We start from the raw sequence: 19,728 nt of genomic DNA, 5'->3' as shown, positions 1-19,728 counted from the left end.
ATTCTACCTTCTCTCTTGGCTTTGACTTTTGTTTTGTTTCTTTTTACCCCTTAAGTCAGGCCTCTTGACCCCCTCTTGACCCCCTCTCACCACTTAATGTCTGATCCTCTCTTGCTTTCATCTTTTCCTTCCTACTGTTTCTCTTCTTCGGTATGACATTTTCTCTTCCTGACTCTGTCTTCTTCTCTTCCTCGTCCTGTCTATTTCTCCTTCTCCTTCTTGGTTCGTCTACTACTCGTCCTTGGGTGAGTATTGCTCCTCTCTCTATGTTGTGTCTGTGGTTTCCAGTCCTTGTCTTTAGAGGCCCTTCTTTCTCGTATTTATTCTATGAACTTCTCTGTCGTATCACTTCCTGTCCTCCTATGTGCCCTTCTATATTGTCCTTTCCTCTCCTCTTCTTTCCATCTTCCTGTTGCCCCCACTGTTCCACTATCATCTGCTAGAGGCCCAGCGGCCCCAGGCTCCGCCGCCTCGTTGCCACTCCCCGGGCTGGTTGCCGCAGGCGGTGCAGGCATCCATTGCCGAGGCCTCACTGCTGCCTGCCATCGAACCGCACCTCCACCGGCGCCGCCGCCTGTGGCCCTGCCGAGCCCACACTGCTGCCACGCCCCGCCAATGCTGGCGAGGCCACGCCGCCACCAGCACCGATGCCCGCGGCCCCGCCGAGCCGTGCTGGCGCTCCTGCCGATGCTGTCGAGGCCGTGCCGGCACCGATGCCCGTGTCCCCGCCAAGCCGCCAAGCCGCACTACTGCCGATGCCTCCAAGGCCACCGGGCCACGGTGCCTCCATCGCCTCCCCGCAGGGCTCCTGGGTCCGGCCTCGACAGCTCTAAGCTGTTATTATATTATTATATTGTTATGTTGTAGATTGTAGATTGTAGATTGAAAATTTATATAGGTTTATACAAATTATTAAGCCTCTCTTCCACTGCTGTTCCGAAGATTTACTCCTCGTATTATCCCTCTGCTTCTCCCAGCTTGCGGAGGTTGTACCAGACCCTTTCCTCTGACTTCTCTTCCTTCATTTTTCATCTTTTCTTAACCCATCTTCTATTGAATTTTCTGATTTATGCTATTATATATTACATATGTTGCAAAATTTGAGTGACTTTACGAGCTTTGAAAGAGCTTTGCGAGGCTTTGTTGTTGTTTGTTAGCTTGTTGGCTTGTTATCTTATTGATTTGCTTCAACCCCCCCCCCCCCCGCCCCCAAAGCCTAGAAAATTGGATGGGTTGACGAGAGAGCTAGTCAAACCTGACCTGCCTCAATGAGCGTCCACTGGAAGTCTATCTCCAAACACTCTCTGCTTCATTCGGAAAAATGCTGCACTTGCAGAGCTCAGGCGGTGTATTTCAGTGTCAGTGTTGTCTTTTGTGGAGAGGTGGCTGCCTAGGTAGTGAAAATGGTCAACATTTTCTAATGTTACACCATTAAGCTGTATTTCTGGCATTGCAGAGGGATTAACTGGTGCCTGCTGAAAGAGCACTTTGATTTTCTTGATGTTCAATGAGAGGCTACTTGTATGCTTCTGCAAAGGTGTTCAGAATGACTTGTAGGACTTCTTCTGAATGTGCACAGATTACGATATCCTCAGCATACTAGAGTTCTATAACAGATGTTGTTGCAATCTTGGTTTTGGAATCCTTGTTGTAGTTTGAGGAGGCACAAGAGAAGGCTGAAGACCTTGTGAACCCAATAATAATAACAACAACAACAACAACAACAACAACAACACATTATTCGCTGCTATATCAATAGTCCTAGACGCTAGGGAAGTGTCAGACGTGTGATCCAATACAACAATCAGCATAGTGATCTTGTCTGCTGTGTCCTAATCTTGTTGTGTTTCAAATAATAATAATAATAATAATAATAATAATAATAATAATAATAGAATCATAGAATCATGGAATCATAGAATCAAAGAGTTGGAAGAGACCTCATGGGCCATCCAGTCCAACCCCCTGCCAAGAAGCAGGAATATTGCATTCAAATCACCCCCTGACAGATGGCCATCCAGCCTCTGCTTAAAAGCTTCCAAAGAAGGAGCCTCCACCACACTCCGGGGCAGAGAGTTCCACTGCTGAACGGCTCTCACAGTCAGGAAGTTCTTCCTAATGTTCAGATGAACTCTGTAATCCCCAGAGTTGTACTTTGGGGTAGGCATAAGAGGAGGCTGAAGACTTTGTAAATCCAACAACAGCAACTGCTACCCACTTATGCTCATGGCTCAAGGCAGAGTATAACACAGTTGAAATACCTAGATAAAACATAAGATCATTAAAACAATTTATATTAAAAGACACAAAGCAAGGATTAAAAGATATTAAAATCATTATGCCAACTAATAAAATGTAAATTTAAAATTCAGTTTAAAATGGGCTTGGTAATCACACATGCAGGCAGAGTTTGCCATGCAAAGTGAACATCAGAAAGAAAGAATGATGAAAATGTAGTATAATTGCACATAATTTTCAAGGCGGTAATCTTGCTCTGAGATTCCTCCATGTCAATCTGAGGACCAGAGAAAAAAGAAGTGGGATCTAATAACTTCAGCATGAGATCAAGTTTGTTGAAAAACCTGGGCATAAAATAATATTTGGTGTTTGTTTATTTGTTTGTTTGTTTACAGAGGCCGGCTTTGAACGGCTCTGAGTTTTACAACCCTTTTTTGTATCCTGATGTAATCACGCCTCCTCCAAGTTCACCTCTTCAAGGTAAATACAATCACCATCCTTCCTCCTCTTGCATCTTCAGGTGGCTGAATTGTGTGGGGCAGCAGAAATGGAAATATAATAATTACTTATATGCTTTTCAAGACAATGCTCTTGTGCAGAGATTCCTCCATCTCACTTTAAAGACTAGAGAAGGAAAGAACTCTTAAGGCAATACCAAGCAAAAGGAGTTTTAAACCTGCTGATGCCCATATTAATGTGTTCCTTATAATGTCAGTGCTGTATCTGTATTTCCAACAGCATCTTGCATATTAAAAAGTGCATCTAGACAGCAGAATTGATGCACTTTGGCATCACTTTGAACTGCCATGGCTCAATGCTATGGGATCCTGGGAGTTGTAGTTTCGTGAGGCCCCAGTACCAATTTGGAACTAAGAGCAAAAGACTTGCAAAACTATAACGCCTATGATTCCAAAGCATTTTGCTACGGCAGTTGAAGGGGTTACAAACCACATTATTTCTACATTGTAGATGCACCCAAAGTGCATATATAGCCTCTTTTACACTGTCATATAATCCACATGATCTGCTTTGAACTGGATTATACAAGGGATTATACAAGGGTTGAATGAAAAGTAATGCCTCCACCTTCGTAACTCCTCAACAGATAGCAGTACTGGTATGCGGCAGGTACTGGCTTGTTCAGTAGACTCTCCTCTACAGTTCCATTTTGGCAGAAAGCCTTAGCATTGAACCGTTGTATTGTTAAATTGCGAAGTATGGAACCCTTCACAGACAGTCAGTCAATGCGACTTAAGCAATGTGCAGTCATTGAATTCTTGACAGCAGAAGGTGTTACCTTAACATCTTTAAACTAACTTGCCCAATGATACACAGTACTTACATCAACACAATAACCATAAACAGTTTGCTTTCTCTGATGAATCTCCTTTGGGGTGACACCTTCTGCTGTCAAGAATTCCATGACTGCACGTTACTTAAGTTGCATTGACTGACCATCTGGGCAGGGTTCCATACTTCGCATTTTAACAACACAACCATGCAATGCTAAGGCTTCCCACCAAAGCGGAACTGTGGCGAGTCTACAAGCCAGTACCTGCCGCATAGCAGTACTGCCATCTGTTGAGGATTTACGAAGGTGGAGGCATTACTTTTCATTCAATTCTCATATAAGTCTACACTGCCACATACTGTAATACAGTTATACATACTTTGAACGGGATTATATGATTCTACACTGCCATATAATCCAGTTCAAAACAGATATTCTGGATTTCATATGGTAGTGTAGAAGGGACCTGAGACTGGATCTACACTGCCATCTAATCCAGATTATTAGCTCATATAATCCAGATTTTGATTTGAACTGGATTATATGAGTCTACACTACCATATAATCCAGTTCAAAGTAGATAATCTGGATTCTATATGGCAGCGAAGATAGAGCACACGACTAGCTCTACACTGCATGTAATCCAATTTCTGATCCGCCTCAACAAATGAAGTGAGTCACACTCTCTCAGCCCCAAAGGAAGTCAAGGACAAAGCTCTTCTGAACAAACTTTCCCAAGATATTTTTTTTCTTGCTTTGCTTTTGTGTTGCTATAAATCGGAAACAGCATATAGGCACAGAAGCCTCTTTCATCTTTGGGGCAAATGCTAATTTTCTTTTCTTTCCTTGGAAAGATAAACTGGTGGTTGCCTTGTATGATTATGACTCAACCCACGAAGGAGACCTCGTGCTCCAGACAGGAGAACAGCTGCGGGTCCTGGAAGAGTAAGTCCCTTTCCCTACAGAAAGTGCTCCCTTTGGGAGACAACAAAACACATGTCTACATTGTAGAGTTAATGTAGTTTGACACCACTTTAACTGCCATGGCTCAGTGTTAGGGAATTCTGGGAGTTGTAGTTTCACAAGGTCTTTGGCTTTCTGTGGTTTTCTAACCCTTCAATAATGGACACATGGGAGTTCTATAAACGACAGCTTTCCAATCTTAAATAAGGGACATCTCTTATAATAAGAGATACTTGGGAGCCCTCGGTGGGTTAAAGTGCTGAGCTACTGAACTTGCTGACTGAAAGTTTGCAGGTTCGAATCAGGGAGCCTCGGCCAATCAGAGAGCCAGCGCTGCTTCGAGCTCTTGTCCAATGAGAGCGGAGGAGGCGGTTTAAGGGGAAAACAATGAACCAAGAGTCCAGATAAGTGGATTATAATGATTCAATGTGTGTCCTGATGGCTGGCGATTAACTCAAAGATTCCTCAAGTCTGCTAGATATTGTTCTTGAAGGTTTGAAGTATGCAGATATGGCTGGCACGAACCTGGAATTCTCTGCTACAGGTCAGATCAGCTTGAAGGCAGGGAGTTCCGAGTTGGACCTCAATATGAGTGGACTTAATGTCAGAGGAAAACCTTTACCTGGAAGTATTACAAGGGACAAACTTTCCAATCCTTAAATAGTAGACACCTTATAATAAGGGACACTTAGGAGTCCTATCAGGAACAAGTTTTACAAGTTTTAAGTAAGGGACATCCCTTATACATAAAGGACACTTGGCAGTCCTGAAAGGACAAGCTTTCCAGGATTTCAATAAGGGATATTCCTTATCACAAGGAACCTCAGCACAACTCCTACTTGTGCTCAGATATTCTAATAATTGCCATACTAAACTGCACCTTCCATTTGATAATCAAAGGTTGGTGTTTGTCTTTCCAGTGGTGCAAAATTGGTCTTTTGACCACCAAAATGACCCAGGAAATTTGACCAAACAGTGTCCCTCTTTTTTGGACAATTTGGGATAGGAATTAAAGGGGTTTCCTTCTCCCTGCATAGGTCTGGGGAGTGGTGGAAGGCCCAGTTGCTGACCACAGGGCGTGTGGGCTACATCCCGTCCAATTTCGTGGCCAAGCTGAACAGTCTGGAGCAAGAGCCATGAGTAGAAAATCTTCTTCCTTGGTCAACAGGCAGCAAACCTTTTCAATTTATGGATTCAATGAAAAGTTATGTCATAGATCCCTTCTACACTATCATATAATCCAGATTATCAAAACAGATAGAATTCCAAAATAATCCTATGAAATTCATGGTAAATGGGTAACTAAGGCACTCAGAAAGGTGCCAGATCCTATCTGAACTTAGAAAATAAGCAGGGTCCACCCTGGTTTATTGGAGATCACCAATAACTACTAGGCATCATAGGCTCTATTTCAGAGGAAGAAACTGGCAAACTGTTGCGGTAAACTAGGACTGCAGTTAAAGAGGATCTGTGCCTGGTTTATTTATTTATCATGTCAGACAACCAAACAGTTGTATTACATTTTTGACAGAACAAACAAGCAAACATACAAAAGACACAGAGTTTGCAAGCTTGGTAGTTGATTAAATGTCCTTTGACCAGTATCTGGCCACTTGGAGTGCTTCTGGTGTTGCCGCAAGAAGGTCCTCCATTGTGCATGTAGCAGGGCTCAGGTTGCAATGCAGCAGGTGGTCTGTAGTTTGCTCTTCTCCACACTCGCATGTTGTGGATTCCACTTTTTAGCCCCATTTCTCGTGGTACCAGAGCGCAGTCTGTTCAGTGCCTTCCAAGTTGCCCAGTTTTCTCTGTGCCCAGGGGGGAGTCTCTCATTTGGTATCAGCCATTGATTGAGGCTCTGGGTTTGAGCCTGCCACTTTTGGACTCTCACTTGCTGAGGTGTTCCAGCGAGTGTCTCTGTAGATTTTAGAAAACTATTTCTTGATTTAAGTCGTTGACGTTCTGCCTGATGCCCAAACAAGGGATGAGCTGGAGATGTCTCTGCCTTGGTCCTTTCACTATTGGCTGCCACTTCCTGGCGGATGTCAGGTAGTGCAATACCGGCCAAGAAGTGTAATTTCTCCAGTGGTGGAGGGCACAGACACCCCGTGATAATGCGGCATGTCTCATTAAGAGCCACATCCACTGTTTTAGTGTGGTGAGATGTGTTCCACACTGGGCGTGCATACTCAGCAGCAGAGTAACATAGCGCAAGGGCGGATGTCTTCACTGTGTCTGGTTGTGATCCCCAGGTTGTGCCAGTAAGCTTTCGTATGATATTGTTTCTAGCACCCACTTTTTTTGCTTGATATTCAGGCAGTGCTTCTTGTAGGTCAGGGCACGGTCATGCCTGGTAAAGTGCATGCTAAAAACCAGATAGACCAGGACAGAGAAACCAAGTTGAAGGCAAGCTGCAGAAGTTTGTTCAATTTGGCCAAAAGGGATGCATTATGGCTTCAAAATGTACAAGCATAAACATACAGAGAAATACAAGATACCTGATACCAGGTATGGGCCTGAGGGCTGGTTGCGCCCCCTTGGGTTCTTTTCTCCGGCCCTCCTCTCTCTCACCATCCTGTCCTTCCTTACTTTTCTCTTTTCCTTCCTCCTTCCTTTCCTCTTTGTCCTTCTCTCCTTCCTTCCCTTCCGTCCTTCCCCTTTCTCCTCTTTCTCCTTCCATTTTGTCTTTCCTTCCTTCTTCCCTCCCTCCATTCTTTTCCACCCTTCCACCCTTCTCTTCCTCCCCTTCTTCCTTCCTTCACTCTTTCCTTTCCCCTTCCACCCTTTCGTCCTTCTTTCCTCCTTCTCTCCCTCCTTCCCTAATTTCCCATCCTTCCCATTTCCCCTTTCTCCTTCCTTTTTGTCTTTCCTTCCTTCTCCCCTCCCTCCATTCTCTTCCTCCGTTTCTCCCTTCAATCCTTCTCTTCCGGCCCTTCTTCCTTCCTTCACTCTTTCCTTCCCCCTTCCACCCTTTCATCCTTCCTTCCTTCCTTCTCTCTCCCTTCCCTCTTTCTCCTTCCTTCTTGTCTTTCCTTCATTCTCTGTTTTCTCTCTCCCTTCCCTCTTTCTCCCTTCTTCCATCCCCTTCCACCCTTTTAGCCTTCCTTCCATCCTGTCCATGGTTTTGTCCTTCCCTCCTCTTTGTCTTTTCTCCTTTTTCTCCTTCCTTCCCTCCTTTACCCCACTTTCTCCTGCCATCCTTCCCTTCCCCCCTTTTGTCCTTCCTTCCTTCCCTCTTTCCTCCCTCTTTCCCTCTTTCTCCTTCCTTCCTTCCTTCCCTCCCTTTTGTCTTTCCTTCCTTCTCTCTTTCTTTTCCTCTTTCCCCTATTTCCCTCTCTCTCTCTTTCTCCTTCCATCCTTTTCTTCTAGCCTTTCATCCTTCCTTTCTTCTTTCTCCTTCCTTCCTTTTTGTCTTTCCTTCCTTCTCCCTTCCCTCTCTCCATTTTTCCACCCTTCCTTCCACCCTTCTCTTCCTTCCGTTCTTCCTTCCTTCCTTCACTCCACCCTTTCATCCTTCCTTCCTTCCCCCTCTCCCTCTTTCTCCTTCCTTCTTGTCTTTCCTTTGTTCTTTCCTCTCTTCCCTCCCTCTTTCTTCCTCCTTCCATGCCTTTCCACCCCTTTTGGCCTTCCTTCCATCCCTTACGTCCACCCTTTCGGCCTCCCCTCCCCTCTCTATTTCCAGCTTTTTCTCCTTCCTTCCTTCTCTCCTTTCCCTCCTTTTCTCCTGCCATCCTTCCCTTCCACCCTTCCGTCCTTTTTACTTCCCTCTTTCCTCCCTCTTTCCATCTTTCTCCTTCCTTCCCTTTTGTCTTTCCTTCTTTTTCTCTTTCCTTCATCCTTCCCTTCCTTGCTTCCATTTTGTCTTTCCTTTCCTGCTTCCCTCTCCTTCCCTCTCTCCCTCTTTCTCCTTTCATCCTTTCCTTCTAGACTTTCGTCCTTCCTTCCCTCTTTCTCCTTCCTTCCCTTTTGTCTTTTCTTCCTTCTCTTTTTTCTTCCTCCTCTCCCTCCCTTTCTTGCTCGCTTTCTTCCCTCCTTCCATCAGGGGCAGCCAGTTCTCTTAGCAGGAAGTGCTAGCATATGACCCCCAAAGTAGAAAGTTTGCTCATGCCTGTCTTATACAGTTTGGACTTCCCTCCCTCTCTCCTGATTGGCCAGAAAAGAGGCTGGCTCGGATCTGAGCTAGGATTGGCTGGCAGGTGAGAATGGCAGCCAGGGATTGGTCAGAGTGAAGAATGAATCAGTTGCAAGGATTCCTCTTGGGAGGGCACAGTCTGGGAAAACAAAGAGTAAAGATATGGAGATGGGCTTCTGATGAGCTCCAATGTCTAGTTTTATGTCAAAGATAGGAACTACAGTAGAGTCTCGTTTATCTAACCTTCGCTCATCCAACATTCTGTATTACCCAACGCAGTCTGCCTCTTACCCAGATCCACAACTGTTTCAATACATTGCGATGTTTTGGTGCTCGATTTGTAAATACAGTAACTACATAATGTTATCATGTATTGAACTGCTTTTTCTGTTGATTTGTTGTAAAACATGATGTTTTGGTGCTTAATTTGTAAAATCATAACCTAATTTGACATTTAATAGGCTTTCCGTAATCCCTCCTTATTAGCCAATTTTTTCACTTATCCAACGTTCTGCCGGCCTGTTTATGTTGGATAAGCAAGATCCTACTGTATTAGAAAACAAAGGTGTAAGATAGAGAGGTTGATCTTGGGTATGCAAAGGCTTGGCTGTCAATAAAGAGGTGGGACACATGCAAATGATAAACTCTTATTTTTGCAACCTCTCAGCTTCATGTGATCCATATAGCTAGATTGTCAGATCCTGCGGGATCTCAGAATGAAACACGCACTCACAAAGTGGATCTTTTGGATATCGGTTTATTCAGTCCATACAGGAGTCATGCAAAGAGAGATCTGAGGGTTTTCCCGCCAACAGCCAGTAACACATTCCCCCTGGATGCCTCCTCCCTTCTCCCCTCCTTATCTCAAGTTGTGACCACATTCCATTCCCACATCTACAAAGCAGTCTCTGCAACCAGATGGCTCCCTATCAAGCCATAAACTATCCTATTGTCAGGAGGGAGTCTTCATGGTTCCAGCCGTGTTTTCATAGCATGAAGGCCACAACCTGACATAACTCCCCCCCTTTGAAGATGGTTCCCACCTGGAACGAAAGAAAGAGAGAGATGTGAGCAACAATAACATCATGGCCCCGGCTTGTGCGGGAAGGAAACATGGAACTTCTTAATCAACCGGGGTGCTTTAACATGTTCTTGAACTACCCAATCAGGATGAATAGCTTTTGAGGCCCATTGAACCAAATAATATAGTTTGCCTCTGGTCCGTTTAGAGTCCAAAATGTCTTTGATCTCAAAATGGGTATGGGCCCCCACCATGATGGGGACAGGTTGCGAGTCTGGTTCTGACCACTTTTGGGAAGGACACGCAGGCTTAAGCAGGCTGACATGAAACACTGGGTGCACCTTCCTCCACGTGTGTGGCAGGTCAAGGCGCGCTGCCACTGGATTAATTAGTTTCAGAACTCGAAAAGGGCCCATAAACAAGGCTGACAATTTCCGGGATGGTTGTGTGGATCTCAGGTATTTGGTTGACAAATAAACAAAGTCTCCCACCTTTAGCGGCGGCTGCACAGACCGCTTTTTGTCAGCAATTTTTTTTATATTCCCTTTTTGCCTTGTCCAGTGTCTCTGTAATCATTGGCTAAGACGCTGCAATCTTTTCTCCCCATTCGTTTGCCCCCCCCCCCTTCCCGGCCCTGGTGGGGTGAGTCCTGGAAAAGGAGGAAAGTCTCTTCCCCCCACTATTTTAAAAGGGGAGGCTCCCGTGGAAGCATGATCACTGTTATTATAGCAATATTCGGCCAGATCTAGATTGGAAGCCCATTGATCCTGCTGATATGTGGAGTAACACCTCAAAAACTGTTGTAGGGTCTTTTGGACTCTTTCCGTGACCCCATCAGTCTTGGGGTGGAATGCCGTGCTCAGCGCTCGTTCTGTCCCTAACATAGTCAGAAATGACTTCCAAAATTTGGAGGTGAATTGAGTGCCCCTGTCTGTTATCACTCGGTGTGGACAGCCGTGTAACCTGAACACATGATGTAGGAACAGCTTCGCCAGCTCCGGGGCAGAGGGAAGCCTTTTCAGGGCCACAAAGTGGGCTTGTTTGGAAATAGGTCAATCACAGTCCAAATGGTGTTATATCCCTGGCTGTCGGGCAACTCCACCACAAAATCCATGGCTATATCTGTCCAGGGCTGCGTAGGATTAGCCACGGGTTGCAACAGTCCCGTAGGTCTCCCTACCTTCTGTTTGTTTTTTGCACAGGTGGAGCATTCCAGCACATAATCCCTTATGTCTTTCCGCATAGCTGGCCACCAGAACTGTCGTGCCAGCAGCTTGAGGGTCTTGGTGAAGCCAAAGTGTCCCGCCAACACAGAGTCATGGCCCCCCTTCATGATGGCTTTCCGCATGGAAGCAGGCACATAATATTTAGACCCATATGTCCACAGCTCACCCATTTGGGTGAGGTCTCCCCTATGTTGCTGTAACCACTCATCTGCCTCCGAAGCGTCTCCCAATCTCTGTAACAGTTCTGTGGGCTGACTCGGGGGCTGCAGCTTATTTTGAAGCCTGGTTCTCGTCTGCACCACCAATCCCATTTGTTGTTGGGTGAAAACAGTCCCCATCTCTGAGGGCGCTGAATAGTCAGCGGTGGGCATACGTGACAAGGTGTCTGCTAACTGGTTCGTCTTTCCTGGGACGAACTTAAGGCGGAAATTAAATCTTTGGAAGAACTGAGCCCATCTGAGTTGTTTAGCATTAAGTCTTTGTGGGGTTTGCAACGCTTGCAAGTTTTTGTGGTCTGTCCACACTTCAAAGGGAACCTGGGTGCCTTCCAAGAAGTGCCGCCAGTGTGCCAGTGCCGCTCGCACCGCAAAGGATTCTTTTTCCCATACGTGCCACCGTTTTTCTGTCTCAGAAAACTTTTTGAACAAGTAAGCACAAGGCTTGAGCTGGCCCTCATCGTCCACCTGTAATAGCACGGCTCCATAAGCCGCCTCAGAGGCGTCACACTGCACTATGAAGGGTTTGTCTAGTTGCGCATGAATCAAGATGGGCTGGCTCGTGAATCTCATTTTCAACTCCTCGAAGGCCTTCTGGCACTCTGGTGACCACTCCAACCGAGCCCCAGGGGTCTTCGCCCTCCTTGTCTTCCCTCTCCCTTTGGTTTTTAGCAATTCAGTAAGGGGTAGGGTTATTTTGGCAAAGTCTTTAATGAATTGCCTGTAGAAGTTGGCAAACCCCAGGAATCCCTGAAGCTGTTTTCTGGTGCGGGGTGGCTCCCAAGCTAACACATCTTGTACTTTGGCTGGATCCATAGCGAGCCCCCTAGTGGATATACGGAAACCTAGGTAATTGAGCTCAGTCCGGTGGAACTCACATTTGGAAAGTTTGACATATAGCTGGTTTTCCTATAATATTTGGAGCACCTTTTGGGTTGTTTTTATATGCTGATCCAGGGAGTTTGAGTATATCAAAAGGTCATCTAAATAGACCAGGACCCCATCATATAACATCTCGTGGAAGATGTCATTTATGAATTGCATGAACACTCGGGGCGAGCCTTTTAAACCCATTGGACAGACCCGGAACTGGAACTGCCCTAAGTGACAATTAAATGCCGTTTTCCAGCAGTCTTCATCTCGCACCCTCAGTCTGTAAAACGCGTCCCTAATGTCCAATTTGGTAAAGATTCGTGCTTTACCCAGTTGCGCCAAAATGTCCGACATGAGGGGGAGGGGGTACTTGTTGGACGTGCAGATTGCGTTCAGGCCTCGGTAATCTACACACAGCCTTAACGAACCATCAGCCTTGGGCCTAAATAGCACGGGTGCTGCCACTGGGGAGCTGGACGGCTCTATGAATCCCCTCTCCAAGTTCTTGTCGATAAACTCTCTTAGGGCTTTTTTTTCTGGCTCTGACATCGCATATAGCTTAGGGCTTGGCAGCGTGACATTGGGTTCAAACTCAATTGCACAGTCCGTTTTTCTATGGGGCGGCAGCTGGTCACATTCAGTCTCACTGAAAACCTCAGCCCACTTCCGGTAGACGCTTGGGATGTTAACTCCTTGGTCTGCAGGCGCTGCCTCTGCCTGGGCCCCTTGGGGTTGAGACTTGTGCGATGCCTGTGCGGGCCCTCTTTGTCTGTATTCCCCATCTGTAAAGACGAAAGTTCCCTCTGCCCAGTCAATCCGGGGATTTTGCCATCTCAGCCACGGGATCCCCAAGATGACTAACTGATGGGCCATGGGGGATATTATAAATTGTAAAGTCTCTTCGTGGGTTCCCATTTCCAAGTGTAAGTAACCCGTTTTCTCCCTCACTGGGGCCCCATGGGCAGAGGACCCATCTAACTGGGCGAAGACAACGGGCGTCTTTAGGGGTTGGGGCTTGACCCCCAATTGTGTCGCTAGTGTCGGGGTGATTAAACACCTGGTGCACCCACAGTCCAACATTGCCTCTGTTTCTACTTTCAACCCCGACTCTGGATTTGTTAGAGTTATTGTCATTTTTACTACCCCACAGTTGAGCCTTTTTAACTCACCGCCTTGGGAGCCTTTGATCTGCCTGCCGGCGGTCTTTACAGGAGATCTTGCCCGTTTCCCGCCAGGGGGTAGTCGTCTTCTGCGTCCTCCAGCTCAACCTCCTCCGCAGGGAGCTGGTGGGGCCCCAACGCTATCTCCACCGCTGTGGAGGCTTTTCCTTTAGCGGTTTTAGGGCCCGGTGTTGGCTTTTGGGGAAGGGCCTTGTCGACCTTGGGAGCGCTGGACCCTCTGGTGCATTCGGCGGCTCTATGCCCTTCCCGTCCGCAGGAGTAGCAGGCCCCCCTCCTTACTCTCCTCTCGTGGCTGGACGACCTCCCTCTGGGTGAGGGGCGTCTCATCCCTCCAGGCTGGCCGGCTGCCGGCTGCTGGATTCTCCCTCTCTCCTTCGCTCGACGGGGCATCTGTTCTTGGTCGCACTTGACCCTCCCAGCCAAAACGATCCAATCCTCCAGGTTATCAGGGTTTTCGCGATGCATAGCCCACTCCAAAACGTCGGAGCGCAGCCCAGCCCAAAAGTATTCCAGCTTAGTGGTTTCAGACCAGTCCCTGATTCTGCCCACTATCGCTTTGAATTCCAGGGCATATTCGGACACAGTCTTATTCCCCTGGTAAATCTTCTTAAGCTGTCCCTTTGCTCTTTCTTGGGCTAGGGGGTCCTGGAACCTCTCTCGGAGCGCCCTCAGGAAATCATCCAGCCTCCTTAGCTCTGGCGCTCGGGTGTCATACATTTGCATCAGCCAGTCAGCGGCGGCATCCTTGAGGTTGGCCCCCACGGCGTGGATCATGGCCCCCTCCGAGGGGAAGGTATCCCCATAATCTTCCATGAAGTGTCTTACGTTAGTTATGAAGTAAGACAGCTGCTTCGGGTCCCCATTAAACCTGACACGCAGTTCTCCTCTCCCAAGCCCACCGGGTAGTTGGCTTCTCCCCAGCAGACCTGTGGTGAACGCAGAAGTCCCGGGGGGTGGATAGGGCTGCTCCCCTTCCGCTGCAAACCCCACTCTCCCTGAAGGCCGATATCCAGTACCTTGCGTCTGTGAGCGCCTCTGCTCTCTCTCTCCCCGAGCCGCTTTCCAGGATGCTGCTACTTCCTTCTGCATCTCATCCAACTGGAATGAGAATGTTTGTAGCATGCGCTCCATGGCATCGACCTTCTCTTCTAGTCACCTCGTATCCAACGGAGGCTCCCCGAAGGGTTCCCGGAGCCCCGACATGGGCAGCTTGCGCCTCACCGTCACGTCCTTCTGGGCCGGCATCTGCGTGGAGGTCATCAGCGGCCAAGCAGCAGGAGCCTCTTCTTCCAGGTTCTCCTCTCCAGGGCACAGTTCGTCCTCCGACTCGTCTCCTAGCCCTGTGGGTAAGGAGGCATCCGCGCTGGCCCCGGTGCCCATGAATGGCTCACCCTCGAACATAGCTTGCTTCCCGGATAGATGTTTCCTCACGGGTTGGGCAAGAGTTTGTGAGATCTCTCTTTATGTCAGATCCTGCGGGATCTCAGAATGAAACACGCACTCACAAAGTGGATCTTTTGGATATCGGTTTATTCAGTCCATACAGGAGTCATGCAAAGAGAGATCTGAGGGTTTTCCCGCCAACAGCCAGTAACACATTCCCCCTGGATGCCTCCTCCCTTCTCCCCTCCTTATCTCAAGTTGTGGCCACATTCCATTCCCACATCTACAAAGCAGTCTCTGCAGCCAGATGGCTCCCTATCAAGCCATAAACTATCCTATTGTCAGGAGGGAGTCTTCATGGTTCTGGCCGTGTTTTCATAGCATGAAGGCCACAACCTGACATAGATTAAGACAGGCCCCTTCTATGGAGCCCCTAGTGGTGCAGTAGGTTAAACTGCTAAGCTGCTGAACTTGCTGATTAAAAGGTTGCAGGTTCGAATCTGGGGAGTGGCATGAGCTCCCACTGTTAGCTCCAGCTTATGCTAATCTAGCAGTTTGAAAACATGCAAATGTGAATAGATCAATAGGTACCACTCCGACGGGAAGATAACAGCACTCCATGCAGTCATGCTGGCCACATGACCTTGGAGGTGTCTACAGACAACGTCGGCTCTTTAGCTTAGAAACAGAGATGAGCATCAACCCCCAGAGTTGGACAAGATTGGACTTAATGTCAGAGGAAAACCTTTACCTTAACCCAAGGCCCCTTCTATACTGCCATATAATCCAGTTCAAAGCAGATAATCTGGGTTTTATTTGGCAGTGTAGAAGGGGCCAAACAGTTTCTCCAGGCTGGCAGGAAATCACCTATCTCTTTATACATATGAACAATTGGCTTGTTAATTGTCTCGGCTTGGAAAAAGGCACAAGGGGTTGGCCCACCCTTCCTGTCCAGGAAATCTCTTAGCAGGGAGATGAATACTTCTGGGCTTATCTGGTGATATTTTGATAAAGAAGTTTATACATTGTATATATATATATGAAATAGATACAGTATACAGAAAGATAAGAGTTGTATAGAAAGTCATGAAGAATAGATACACTGTATTAAAGGATATAGATATGATAGCTGTTGCTGGTTTTGTCTTGATCTTCTAATGCTTTGAGCCCACAAAAGGCATTTAGGCGGGGGGGGGGGGTGAGGGGTTGGGGGGCTTCAGCCCCCCCAAAAAATTCTGATGGTGGTCCGTGAGAAGGCCTTACTGGTACATTATTTAAACTGTTATGTTTATTCATATCATGATCTGATCACCATGCTCAACATATCCCATATGCATGGGGGTATTAGGGTAACGATAGAAAAGGTTTGCTAGGGTAGACCCTCTTTCACTCAGACCCCCCCCCCCCCCGAACCAAACTCAGCCCCCCTGAAACAAAATCCTGGCTACGGGCCTGCTGGAAAGGGTCTTTTTTTAAAAAAAGGGGAAAATCATATATGTACAAGGGTTGAATGAAAAGTAATGCTTCCACCTTTGTAATCCCTCAACAGATGGCAGTACTTGTATGTGGCAGGTACTGGCTTGTTCAGTAGACTCTCCTCTACAGTTCCATTTTGGCGGGAAGCCTTAGCATTGAGCGGTTGTGTTGTTAAAGTGCGAAGTATGGAACTCTGCACAGACAGTCAGATAATGCGACTTAAGCAACATGCAGTCATTGAATTCTTGTCAGCAGAAGGTGTCACCCCAAAGAAGATTCATCAGAGAATGCAAGTTGTTTATGGTGATTGTGTTGATGTTTTTTGTTTTTTAAAAATTTTAATTTCTTCATACTGATAACAAAACAATACAATACAAACCTTAACCATCTAAAAGATAACATCAAAAACCGATTGTGCTTCCTTTTACTGCATATCTTGATTGCTAACCCCTCTAAACCCCCCATTTATTGTTCCCTTCCTTTACCTCTATGGTGAAGGACAGAAATCGAGCTTTATTCCAATGTAGATTTTGCTCTATTATTTCCTCTATTACTTCTGTAATAGTATAATATTTTTGGATTTCAGAGCAGTCCCACCACATGTGTGAAAAAGTACCAATCTCCCCACATTTATGCCAACATGTGTTAGAAATGTTTTTCATAATGTGAGCCAATTGAGAAAGGGATCTATACCATTTTGAAATTATTTTCTTTTGTGTTTCTTTTATTCTTAGATGTTTAATTTTTTGGGTTTTATCAATCCAGGAGTTTATATCCTGTTTTCAGGCCTCTACTACAGTATGTTTTGTACTATATAATAAGGCTATTAGTTCCTTATATATTTCCCCTATAATGCCTTTCTCTTTTTCTATTTTCCAGCCAATTATTCTATCCAGCGGGGCATCTGGTGTTTCTTTCTGTTTTATTTCATGTGCTCTTTGTGACAAGTCTAACCAAGCTATCCTATACTGTTATAGAGCTAAAATTTAGGGGTCTTTGCCAGGAGGCAGAGACCAATTAGACTCATCAAAGAGTTCTTTTTTCCCTGGCAAGACAGAGAAGCATCCCATATTTTTCACTGATTTCCCAATGAAAAGTCTCACCAGTTGAAGAAGAGCCATCAAAGTTTGGGGGGTGAAGTCAGCCATGGCCGGATAGAGACGTCTTTCCCTGCAGCTCCGCTGCTCTTGAGGAAAAAAATGGCAAAAAAGCAGTGAAAAGTTGGATCGAAGGACTTCTTTTTGGATTAAAAAGGAGATGAAAGCGGTGAGCTTTAAGGAGCAGAAAAAGAAGCTTCAAAGGTAATTTATTACCACTTAATAGCTTTGATTTATGAGTCCTGGCAGAGACGAGTGAAAGCTGGCGGTGGCTGGCTGGCTGAAAGCGAAAGTAATTTTTTAATTTCGAGTGCGCAGTAAGCTGGAGAAGAAAAATAGCCAGCAACTTAAATAAACATTTAATTATTCTAATTGGAATCTGGAAGGTCATAGCAATAATTAAAGGCATGTTCCTCCTTTGAAGAAGGAGTGAGTCATTCTTGTCAGTTTAAAAATGAATCCCCTAGCTTCAAGGGAAGTATTGCAAGGCCTTGCAAGGAATATTTAACTGGAATTTTTTGGACTGTGCTGAACGGAGGGAAATTAAAAAGCGGAAGGAGTAAAATTGACAGGAAATTGAATGAGAAGGAAGAAACAATGTCAAGGGAAAGAACAGGAAATCCCAAAAAATCCTCTTTGGTCACGTACAAAACCTTCAGATAGATCTTTTTCCAAATTGGAAAGGGTGGAGAAAATTCCCCAAATTCCCCAGGCTCTTCAGCCCCCCACCCAGGAAATGAGTACAATCAGAAGAAGTCTCCCCTCAATCAAGGGGGGGAAACAATTAAAAATTACTCCCCCCCCCCCCAGAAAATGGGGGAGCAACAGGGGGAGGATGTATCACTACCTCACTACCATCTTTAACGGCAGAAGCAGAAGGAAGTAATGAGAGGAAAGAATTGGTGAAAGAAACGAGGAAAGAAATGGACAATAGTAAATTGTTAAGTAAAATAGCAGAACTGATCAAAGAGGAGTTTGATAAAGAAAGAGAAATGAGGAATAGCGATATTCAGGCATTAAAGCAAGATATTCTGACCAGTACCAAGGAAATGAAAATACAGCTGGAGGCAGAAAGAAAAAGCTTAGATGAAAAATTTCAGACAATAAAAGAAGTTTTGCAAACAGCACAGGGAGAGATACAAACAAACAAAGCAGAAATTGAAAAGAACAAACAAGAACAACTGGTACTCAAACAACAAACACAACAAAATGAAAACAGGCCTTCAGACGTGGAAAGAAAGTTTGTGTATATGCAAGATAACCAAAGAAGGAATAATGTAATAATTAAAAAATTTCCAGAAGGGAATAAAAAAGTAGATCAGAAAGCTGAAATTTTGAAGTGGCTGCAAAAGACCACGCCGACATTAAACTGGTCAGAATTGGATTTAGAACGAGTTCATCGCCTTACGGCTGGAAGAAATAAAATAATACCCAGGAATATAATAATTCGATTTCATAATTTTGCAAAAAAAGAAGACCTGATGAAAATACTAAAGAAGAATCCAGAATATTTAAATATGGGCGAATCAAAACTGGAGATATTCAATGACTATTGTCCTGAAACTAAGAACTGGAGATACTCAATGAAGCCTATTACGACCCAGTTAATGAAAACCGGAATTTTGTATACCTGGGATATCCTATCTTTTTCAAATTCCAATGGAAAAGCAAGAGATACAGAATAGACTCATTGGAACAAGGACATCAACTACTTGAGGAGATTGGTATAGTAAGAAAACAAGAGAGAGGTCGAAAGGAAGAGGAGAAGGGTCCGGATGGAGGAGAAGTGGAGGAAATAATCGGCGCCATTGGAGGAATCGAGATGTAAGAAGAAATTAAAGCACTGCAATCAAATTTACTTATTTAAAAATGAGCACTCGGGGGTAGGGAGACTCTGGGCCACAGGATGACTTCACCCCCTCCCCAATTGGGAAGGCCAGGGGCCATGGTTGGGACTAGAAGTCCCGAAGAATGGAAGGGGAGGAAAGGGGGAATGAGGAGGGGGGAGTAGGGGGAGGGGGTATGGGGGGGAAGGGAGGGGAGTATAAGGGACAAGGGGAACAGTGATGGCAGCCTGAGGTTAATGCTAAGTAAACAAAAGCAGAGGGGGGGGGGGTTTCCCCTTATCTTACAGAAACTTTTGTCAAACAATGCTTTACTCTAGTGGGCCATCTTCCGAGGCTAGAGATAAGAATCTCCTTCTTTTATCCATGCAAAGGTGTCTTTGGCGGGAGGTTTCAGTCTTTTGTTTCTGAAGGCTAAGGGGTTCCCTTACATATTTCTTTGGAGGGAGAAGGGGTAAATGGTCAGGAATACAAGGAAGCATAAAAACCATACAGAAATTATACACAGGGAAATAATATGCAGCTATCTTCCCATCCGGGACCCCAGAGAGAGATTAATAATACCAATTATAAAAAGCAGATGATATCAGGACACAGCATGAATTCATAAGTTGTCTTGAAGAAAGTTCATGGGTAGAGAGCGAGTCCTTGAAGAGAGTGAAGTCCAGGAATGTAGCAGAATTCAAAAAGCCAGACAAAGGGAGTCTATGGAGTTCCACTGGGTCAAGATGCAAAGCCCTGCAGCGCTGGGATGGAAGCCGGTCCCATGGTCCTTGGAAAACTACAGCTCT

General features: G+C 45.7%; 1 pseudogene; it reads left to right on the top strand.

Annotated features, from left to right (window-relative positions):
• LOC137095585 (proto-oncogene tyrosine-protein kinase LCK-like) overlaps positions 1-19,728 on the top strand; it is a 45,461-nt pseudogene that overhangs the window by 6,503 nt on the left and 19,230 nt on the right.

This window comes from Anolis sagrei, chromosome Y (genome assembly GCF_037176765.1).
Source record: "Anolis sagrei isolate rAnoSag1 chromosome Y, rAnoSag1.mat, whole genome shotgun sequence".
In the NCBI taxonomy this organism is placed as follows: Eukaryota; Metazoa; Chordata; class Lepidosauria; order Squamata; family Dactyloidae; genus Anolis; species Anolis sagrei.
Note: the sequence above shows the minus strand (reverse complement) of the source record. Positions and strands in the feature narration are given on the sequence as shown.